This window comes from Arachis hypogaea, chromosome 10 (assembly GCF_003086295.3).
Source record: "Arachis hypogaea cultivar Tifrunner chromosome 10, arahy.Tifrunner.gnm2.J5K5, whole genome shotgun sequence".
In the NCBI taxonomy this organism is placed as follows: Eukaryota; Viridiplantae; Streptophyta; class Magnoliopsida; order Fabales; family Fabaceae; genus Arachis; species Arachis hypogaea.
In genome coordinates this window covers 95,575,127-95,583,149 of record NC_092045.1, presented here as the reverse complement: position 1 = coordinate 95,583,149, position 8,023 = coordinate 95,575,127, and the positions used below count along the sequence as shown (strand labels likewise).

The 8,023-nt window shown below is 36.1% G+C and overlaps 1 long non-coding RNA gene across 1 annotated transcript; it reads left to right on the top strand.

The window, feature by feature from the left end:
- Positions 1-367: 367 nt before the first annotated feature.
- On the top strand, positions 368-4,230 carry LOC112716000 (uncharacterized). Its single transcript, XR_003160125.3, has 4 exons — positions 368-1,062; positions 1,134-1,226; positions 1,305-1,367; positions 3,954-4,230. It is a non-coding gene; the product is annotated as an uncharacterized lncRNA (long non-coding RNA).
- Positions 4,231-8,023: the final 3,793 nt, after the last annotated feature.

The following is an 8,023-nucleotide window of genomic DNA, read 5'->3' as shown; positions in this document are numbered from 1 at the left end:
ATTTTTATACTTAATTTCATAAATTAAATGTGTAAAACCCAGAATTTTTGGTTAATCTCATTACGAGTCTATTTCAAATTATTTATTCATTAAGAATTTTAATTTCAGAAATTATTTTATTAAGACTAATCAAATCAAGTGCTGACAATTAAATTTGGATTTTTACCTAATTTCATCATTATTGGATTTAAACATTTTATTAAAAATAATTTGTGAAATTGATGAACAAATAAGATTTTATATATTATTATTGTTGAATTAAAATTTATTTCTAATTATTATATTATCCCTATTTTCAATTGAAATTACAAAATTACCCTTAAACCTAATTTCACCAAAACCCTAATTCCGAAATTGAAAAAATCTTAACCCTAACCCGACAAACACCAACAACAGCCGCATCCCCTTCCCTTCTAACAGCACACACACACACCAAACACACACATGCGCACATAACATAGAGAGAAAGAAAAAGGAAATCGGGGAAGAGGAGAAGGAGGACGGCGCCGGCGGGCGTCACTGCTGCCGCGCCGCCGTGTTGCACCGAGGAGGGTGTGTGCACAAAGAACAAAGAAGAGAGATCAGGAAGAGAGGGGAACGTCGCACCGGCGTGCTAGGCTTCAGCGTCGCCATCTCATTGTCGTCTGACCAAAGAGGGAGAAGAACGTCGCGCTTGCCACGAGCTCGCCGTCTCCGTGGAGCCATCGTTGTCGAGCCGAGTCCAGAGGAGGGAGATGTGATTCACAGACGAGATGGAGAGAGAGCTCGTGTAGGTAGGAGGCACGCCGCTACAACCATCGCCCACCCTTAGAGCTGTGCGAAGCCGCCATCACTGCTAGGGGGACGACGCTCTCAAGGGACCCACAGAGAGAGAAAGAGCGCGACAGTGGTGGGTACTTGCTGCACTCCTGCTGCTGTGCCATCGAGGGGGAAGCCGTCGGGTCGTACAGAGGGAGAGAGAGAGAAAGCACGAGGAGCAGAGGAAAGAAGGGAGACCCGCGCCCAGCCACCGCCGCTTCTGTCGCCAAGAAACCCCGCTGCCTTCGCCGGGAAACACTATCGGTAAGGGTTTTAAGTTGGTTCTCCTTTCCGTTGAGTTTTCGGGAACCTTATTATCGCTGCATGTTGTTTAGGTCACCGCTGCCGCTTAAGGTGGCTGCCGGGCTGCCGCTGAACCGGTTCAGAGGCCGCCGTTATTTCAGTTCAGCCATCCTTTCTTCGTTTCGGTAAGCTTTGGGTTCGAGAAGCCTTTTGTCGCTGTTCTGATAATTTAGGCTGAGGTGTTGTGGCATTATCTGTCGTAGGGTTGTGCATCGATGCTTGCGTGTCGTGCTCGGAGTTTGCAACTGCTTCATTTCACTAGTTCAGTAAGTATTTATATTTCAAAAATCCCCGCGTTAGTGTTCTGTATAAGTATTAAAGCTTTTATGATATTAATGTTCTTAGGAATTGGTAACCAAGGTTACTTGTGATTTAGAGCTGTTTATGTTGCTGCGAAAATGTGTGAGGCTGTGCTTTAAATTTGCCGTTGATTTTGGGTCGAGACGAAAGGACTTCTGAGAGGTGTTTGGGTTGTGGTTTCAATTTGTTGAGGTAGGGGCCTTTTTTAGAAAACCACATTTTATGAATTAAAATTATTATATATGGATATTGACATGAGAAAATGTATCTTTGAGTGATTATATAAGTTTTATGTAATTGTTGATTGTCTTGGATGAATATGAATGCTTGATTGGCTGGGTTGTTGTTCGGTTTTGTGAAACAGATAGTTCTTGAAATGCTTCTTTAAAGTTAATTTATAAAAGCTTGAAATCGAGTTTATTCTGTTAAGAATTGATTTGAATTTGATTTGGTGTTCTTGAAACCTGGACACGATGCATCTTTGGAAATAACTTGATTTTGAATTGATTTGGTTTTGGACCCCTTGAAGAGGGTTGCTGAGTGGTTTGGTTGGGACCCGGAAAGGGTGGCAAAGTCCAAGTTTTAGGGGAGATACTGCCAAAATTCTGATAAAATCCGAGTCTTTAATTGAAATGTTATTTGGGAAATTATGAGTTTAATACCTTTTCTATTTTACTTGGAGGATTGTGAATTTAAGACTTTTATTGTCTTTACTTGGAGCAATTATGAAAGTGATGAAGCTACGTTTTGAAAAGAGTTATTGAAAAGGGAATTATGACTTCACCTTATTTCCTAAGAAAAATAGTATGTCTTTGGGTGCAAGTCATTCGAAAGAGAATTATGCTTCAAGGCTATTCTTAAAAGGTGAAAAGGGTTTATGGTTTTCTTTATTTAACTTAAAGATTGTCACTTGGAGGAGTTTTCGTGACTTTAAAAGAATTTGGGTTTCGATTGATAAATCTCATTTTTTTGACGTTTTAGATAAGCTTCAAAGTATCTTTTGAATTCTGGTTTAGCAAAACAAAATGATTTTTCGAGCATTTTGAAACGCTTTAGATTTAATCATGGATTTGAAGCTAGTTTGTTTAAGTAAAGGAAATGATTTTGAAAGGAGTAATTGATTACACGACTTGGTTTGGTTTAGATTCTATTTTTATTACTCAAATCAGGAAGCCAAGGTTTTAAAGATTTTAAGCGAACTTGAGGAAATGAGTTATGTTATTCTCCCCTAAAGACTTGAGACCCTGCCGAGGAACTTTTGTTACAAAATCCTATTTTTGGATGGATGGATTTGAATATTTTCGATGAGACCTTTAATTTGCCATGATTTTGGAAGTTTTAGAAAGAGAATGCCGAGAGTGGCTTTATTTTGGAAAGGGAACCTACTTTGAGAAAAGGTGGCTTATGAGCCTGAAATGATTTGAGGAATGGAAATTTTAAAGCCAAAGCTGAAAAGAATTGATTTTTTATTTCAAAGTGAAGTAAATTGAGAAAAAGTTATTTATGGCTTGAATGATGATTTTATGAATTTGATGATGTTGGATGGTGGAAGTGCTATTTTGTTATGAGCCGGAATGGCTGTGTATGATAATGAATTATGGTTGATTGCGGAATATGTTATGAGCCGGATGGCTGACTATGAATCATGAATTTAAGCTGGATGGCTGAGATAAATGTTGATTTATGGCTTAGAATAAATGCATATATGCTGAGTTATTGATATTATGATTGTTGCACTTTCAATTATCTGAGATACGAGTTTCCCTGGGTAGAAGAAGTGGCTAGCCACCATGTGCTCTAGGTTGAGACTCGATACTCTGCTGACCCTATGTCGTAAGTGTGGCCGGACACTGTGAAAGTTCTGGATGAGCTCGCCCCCGTGTATATACACCAGGTGAGGGTGTTGGATGTGAATTATGATTATGTTTGTGAATAACTCGAGTTGGGGATGCACGACAGAGGGACAGTCCAATGGTTAGCTACTAGGACTTGTCGGGTTGGCTTTATAACCGACAGATGATATCATCAGCCACTAAGACAGGCATTCATCATATGCATCTATGTGACATTGTTTAAGTGTGCATATTGTACTTGATTTGCCTTTGTGATTAATTGTGGTTAACTGCTAAATGTTCTACTTGAAGTAATTGTTTGTTTCTGCTTGAAATTTCCTATTTGTGTTTGTGAGTGAGATCCTGTTGGACCTTGGTGATTGGTTGTTGTTTGGACTATTTGGGCCTAGGGCCGTGGTTGATCATGAGGTGGGCTGGGGGCCATGTTGGTTGATGTTTCTGGTTTGGAAAAGTGTGAAAAACTAATTTGGATCAGTATAGATAAACCTTTTGAAAGGCTTTTGAATTTTCAAGAATTGAATAGTTCCTCTTTCAGAAAAGATTTCAGATTTTTCTCTTATAGTAAACCGTTGCTTTTGAAAAGATGCATAAGGCGGTTATTAATCACTGTAATGATTTTATCTCGCGTAACCTATTATAGTAATTCTGCAACCCTATAGTGAGAACCCTTTCGAGGATGATGTTCTCACTCCCATACAGGTCTTTCTTTTCAGGTTACGGATGACGAAGTTCGGAAGAGCTTATTTCTTTTCTGTTAGACGACTTTTCTGTATTGTTTTAATATTTATGTTCCCTCTCCTTTAACTTTGCAGGTTTTGTAAGAGGGATAGGATTTTGATATGAGATGATGGTAAATTAATATGCATGTATATGTATATGTATGTATGTGTATATATATATATATATATATATATATATATATTTCCTGTGAGTATGGTAATTTATATTGTGAGTATATATGTATGTTTTTGAAAAATTCGGTTTAAGTTTTAAAGAGGCTCATATTTTAGTATTAAATAGTATAAGAGTCGTCGTAATATCCGAACTATTAGAGTGGCGCAGCCGGAAGCGTGACTTTCGATAGTTAGGGTGTTACAAAATGATAATATTGTTGATATAGTATTTTAATTATTTTTCTCAAATTACATATTGTAAATCGAAACACACTTGTTCGATTTATTCATGAATGCATGTTGTCCTAGTAAATCTAATCACCCTGTTTCGATTTATGCATGCATGCTTTTCTAGTAAATCTAATCACTCTGATTAGATTTAGGACAACATGCATGCATGCATAAATTGAACCAGTGTATTTTGATTTACATAGAGAATTAAATCTAATCTGATTCATTCAATTTACATAAAGAGGTGATTGAGAAGATCTATGTAATATTTTTTATTTGGATGAATTGTGTAATATTGAGTTGGATTTTGTTTAATTATGTGTTTTACCCGATTAAAATATGAAAATTATCTTTAATAAGTTGAAATAAATAAATAAAATACAAAGATAGAATAATAAAAAATATAAAATTTATTTTATTCATGTAATTAATTTTTTAAAATTATAAATTTAAATTTAAAATAAAATTAGATTTTATGTTTTAACATAAATAATTCTTTTACTTTAATATTTTTTTAAACACAATTATTTATATTTTTTTGTGGGAGATAATTTCTTTATATTCGCACATCATAGCTGATTATTTAAAAGAAGAAAATTTATAATTATATTTTTTGTTGTCTGACTAATGGTCTATGGAAAAAAATGTTAAGGAAGTGGAGTTTTTTTTTTTGTTGGACTATTGTGTTCAACTCATTTTAAGTAGAAGCTAATTATAAAAAGTACGTTAAAATTAAATTATATTTTAAATTTAGAAATTTAATTAAATTCTGAGTAACCAGAAGGATAAAAAATAGTAAAATACAATTTTTTTCTCAAGAGACATTAAACTAAAAAAAATATAATATTCTTATAGATATATAAACATATTAAGGTTATAGCTGATTTGTATATAAAGTAAAATGATACATGACTTTTATTATTGATAAAATAGTTTTCTAATGATTTTAAAATTTGACAAGTGTGTCCCTAAACTTGCCGGAGCACATTTTCGGTGAAAACGATGTTAAGGTGGCCACTGTGATTTAATGATAAGGTAACTTTGTTTTGAATTAGAATTTTTAATTAAATAAATTCTAATACTACCTGAAAAATCCCTAAATCAATTTAGATTTGCCTTAATTATCTACCCTTATTATTAGTTACTTTGACTAAATCTCCCATTTTTTCATTAAGAGTTAAACTAAAAGGACACATAAAGAGTCAGAGATGTTTGCTGTGAAAGTCGATCTTGGCGCGAAGGAGAAGAAAAGGACGTGACACGTGAGAGACATTGATGAATCTAGAACTTTAAGTGCAAGGGATTGCAAAGAGCATCATTGTGACTCCACTCTTCGTTGTGAATGACCTTATGATGGTACGTTGCCATTGTAGACAACTTTATGATGACTTTGATTGTTTTGGTAGTTCATCATGTTTGTTGTTTGTCTTCTGCACTTACAACATTGCTATAGTCGTTAAGGATGTAAACCCCTTTTTTTGCCACTATCAAAGACATATGACTATACTTCTGGTTTATTCATTCTATCTTCCTTCTATAATTTTTTAGATGGATCGTCTAATTACATTTGTGTATCATCACATAGGTTATTTACAAAGGGGTACGGTAATGTCACATATGAAGGGGGTTTAGTAACTGAGATTCATAGGGTGAATGTGGAGACATGCAATTTATTTTATGTTGAGGGCTTATTTCTAGACTTGGAGTTACCCTGGATATAATGAAGTTTATTGGTTGGAACCTGATCTAGATTTAGTCAAAGGCCTGAGAGTGCTTAGGATGGATATTGAAGTTATGAGGATGTGTGAGAGTGCTATGAAGAATGACAACATTGTTCATCTTTATTTTGAACACCCAAAATTAATGTCAACCTTGACATTATTGAAAAAGATGTGGTTTCTGATGGTAGTAGTAAGAGTGTGTATAAAATCAATCCACCTGCTGATGATGTGCACGAAGATGAAGTTACTAATAAGAAAATTGGTGAGACTAATGAGAAGGAGAATGAAGTTACTGTTGAAATGAATAAGGGTAATGAAGTTGTGAATGAGTCCACTGTTGTAGTGAATGAGAGGAATGTTGAGGTTAATGAGTTAAATGAAGGTGTGAATGGTTGATGCCAGGGCATTTAGGCCAGTTTCACTGACCTTTTCTTTACTGTTTTAAGGTAGTTTCATGCATTTTCTTAGTCAATAAGGCAAGTTTTGGATGCAAATACACTTACACCTTGATTCAAGCAACTATTGTGAATTTCACATGATTTCATGAGGATTTTGCTAGAATTGAATGATAAATTGATGATGCATAATCTCATGACTTTGGCTAGAGCTTTGATGCACTTTATTTGCTTGATTTCAAGACAAAGGAAGCAAGGAAGAACCACGTTAGTACTCACGTGAATCTAGTTAATGTGACCACTAACGTGGAATGGTAAATAGCTTGCAACATTAAGGAGAAAAGTGATCACCAATAACGCCCGCGAAGCCATCATAAGCCCACATTAATTGCCACGTTAACTAAGTTAACGTGGTAGTTAACGTGGAGACAAAAGAAAGCTCCAACGTTAGTGGTAAACGTGAACACCACTAACGTTCCAAGAATTGGCAATGAGCCACGTTAAGAGTCACGTAACTTAGTTAACGTGAACTCTAACGTGGAAGAGAGGAACAATGCCAACGATAGTGACACTCACCTTTGTCACTAACGTTGGATCAACTAGCATTGTCCATGTTAATGGTCACATTAAGACCACTAACGCGAAAGTTAACGTAGAGCTGGGATTGATGAGCCAACGTTAGTGACACTCACCTTTGTTACTAACGTTGGAAGATGGCATTACTACAATGTTAGTGGCCACGTTAACTTAATTAACGTGAGTTCTAACGTGGAGAGTAGGGGAACTTTGAGCGTTAGTGACAAAGGTAAGTGTCACTAACGCTCTCGAAAGTGAGGCATAACCACGTTAAGAGCCACGTTAGTTACACTAACGTGAACTCTAACGTAGGGACAAAGGGTTATAAGCCAACGTTATTGGGAAAGGTGAGTCCCAATAACGCTAGCGAAGATTTACAAAGGCAACTTTAGTGGTCACGTTAGTGCCACTAACGTTGGAGTTAACGTAGGTTATATAGGGTTGGAACGTTAGTTAAAATTGTGATTGCCACTAATGTTCTCGAACCCACAATGTCACTTAACGTTAACTTCACTAACGCCCTTGCCTAATTCATACTTCTCTGCAAGCTGGGCCCACTAAATATTGGAACTGCTTTAACTCAAGATCCAAAGCCCACATCCAAGACTTGAAGAACTCACTAGAAGATCAAGAGGAGTAGTATATATAGGAGTAGTTTTGAACTATAGAAGAGCTTAGCACTTTGGAGAACTACTCTCTGTATATTTACTTTTCTGCACTTTTAGCTGTGATGTATTATTTTCTACCATTTTCCATTTCTAGAGTTATGAACAACTAAACCCCTTTCATTGGGTTAGGGAGCTTGGTGCACGAAATTGCAATCACACTTTTGCAAGTCCGCACAACTAACCAGCAAGTGCACTGGGTCGTCCAAGTAATACCTTACGTGAGTAAGGGTCGATCCCACGGAGATTGTCAGCTTGAAGCAAGCTATGGTTATCTTGTAACTCTTA